This window comes from Vicia villosa, unplaced genomic scaffold (genome assembly GCF_029867415.1).
Source record: "Vicia villosa cultivar HV-30 ecotype Madison, WI unplaced genomic scaffold, Vvil1.0 ctg.002073F_1_1, whole genome shotgun sequence".
Classification (NCBI taxonomy): Eukaryota; Viridiplantae; Streptophyta; class Magnoliopsida; order Fabales; family Fabaceae; genus Vicia; species Vicia villosa.
Window position 1 is genome coordinate 139387 of NW_026705828.1, and position 2511 is coordinate 141897.

The following is a 2511-nucleotide window of genomic DNA, read 5'->3' on the forward strand; positions in this document are numbered from 1 at the left end:
CTGCTTCGACCATCTTCTGATGTCTTGCCAGACCATGTTCTGATGTTGCATGCTGAACCCTTTGAGACAAAGCTTCTGAGCGCTGAATTATGCGTACTCTTTATATATTTCCTGAAAAGGAAATTGCATTGGATTAGAGTACCATATTATCTTAAGCAAAATTCATATTATTGTTATCATCAAAACTAAGATAATTGATCAGAACAAATCTTGTTCTAACAACACACACTCTCTCTCTCCAGACGCGTGTAATGGCATTATCCGTTGGTCAATTTTTTTCAGCTTCTCCCTCCGCTTGCTATTGGCTGGCCAGCAACGCAAGGGGGCCCACCTTGACTTATGGCTTGAATTTCAGGTTTCTGTTGATATTGTATATTTATTAAATTAAAGTTATTTGTTTAACGAATGAAAAGCGCAGTCTAGTTGGCAAAGGAGTTTGATGGTGACTAGAGGGACCTGGGTTCGATCCCCAGGGTGGTTATCTTTATTTTTGCAAATGATGTCACAAAGAATCCGGTGCTCCTCACTAATCAGGGCTTACGACGCACTCTCGCTACACCGGCCTTCAGATTCATCAGGCCATAGATCCAACGCACAACAGGAGGCCAGTCCACCATACACCTTCGAAGGCAATCACACCAGGTCCCCAACGCCCAGGTTTTTTATTTATTTTTACTTAATCTTTTTCTTTTATTTAAACTAATATAGTTTTAACGTAGTTTCTTAGGTTATATAAAATTCTTAAAAATTCTTTTTTAACATTTTGAATTTAAATTAATGATTTTATTTAGGGCTTTTATTCAATTTTAATCAATTAATTTAGTTTTAGGTTTAATCAATAATTAATTTTTAGACTTAGGCTAACTTAATCGAATTAGGTTTTAGGCTAACATTTATTCTCAGGTTTTAATTTTAATAATTTTAAATAATAAATATTAATTTAAGGTTTTATCACTAATTTCCTATTGTAGTTATTTTTACATTAAGTTTTACCGTGATAATTAATTTAATACTATTAGGTTCTTTTAGCCATTAACCTTCAAGGCTTAGGCTTAGGTTTGCCTTTGCAATTAAACATTGAATTTCTTCATTACCGCGAACTTCTCTTCTCATCCCATATTCTGTGATTGTCGAATGCATTCTTTAAATATTTTTCCTTTTAATCTTTTTTTTCTGCCTTTTTATATCTGCCTTTTATTATGCTTATCATCTATTTAATTATTTCTTGTGGTTTCCACACAAGTTTTTGCCATATTATGTAACTGCTCACAGGGTGTAATAGTTTAAGTAGGTTTATTTTCCTGCCTTTATTTTCCCGCATTCACAGGTGTTTATTGTAATAGTGTAGGACCATTAAACTGTTTTAAATTTTTGTATACTATTAACTGCGTGGTTAGTAAAATAGGGAGTGACAAGATAATCAATCAATCGATAGCTCACCTTAACTCAAAGATAAATATCTGAATACAATCACGTGAGTGCTACACACACCCACCTTTAAGGTTATCCCTCTTGTTGCCTGTTGCCTGTTGCCTGTTCTCTTCCTGAATCTTTTCTAAACACGGTTAAGTGCTTGCACCTTAGAACCGGCGCTCTGATGCCAATTGAAGGATAGAAAAATACTTAGAAAGGGGGGGTTTGAATAAGTGTAGTCTAAAAACTTGAACGATAAAAACAATATGCACAGTTATTTTTATCCTGGTTCGTTGTTAACTAAACTACTCCAGTCCACCCCCACGGAGTGATTTACCTCACCTGAGGATTTAATCCACTAATCGCAACAGATTATAATGGTTTTCCACTTAGTCCGCGACTAAGTCTTCTAGAGTATCCTGATCACAACTTGATCACTCCAGGAACAAATGCTTAGACGCAAGCTAAGACTTTCTTAGAGTATCCTGACCACCACGTGATCACTCTAATTACAACTGCTTAGACACAAGCTAAGACTTCCTAGAGTATCCTGATCAACACTTGATCACTCTAGTTACTTACAAATTAATGTAATCAATTCTAAGAGTATTACAAATGCTTCTGAAAAGCTATAATCACAACAGTGATATTTCTCTTAACGTTTAAGCTTAATCTCACTAATATATTACAACAGCAATGTAGTGAGCTTTGATGAAGATGAAGTTTCTGAGCTTTGACTTGAACAGCGTTTCAGCAAGTTAATATTCACAGAATTTGGTTCAGAGTTGTTCAGAATTGGTAACCTTGCTTCTCATCAGAACTTCATATTTATAGGCGTTTGAGAAGATGACCGTTGGGCGCATTTAATGCTTTGCGTGTTCCGTACAGCTTTGCATTTAATGTTTCACGCTTTTGTCAACTACCTCGAGCCTTGTTCACGCTGTGTCTACTGACGTTGCCTTTAATAGCTTCCAACGTTCCTTTTGTCAGTCAGCGTAGCCTGCCACCTGTACTTTCTTCTGATCTGATGTTTGTGAATATAATATTTGAATATCATCAGAGTCAAACAGCTTGGTGCATAGCATCTTCTTGTCTTCT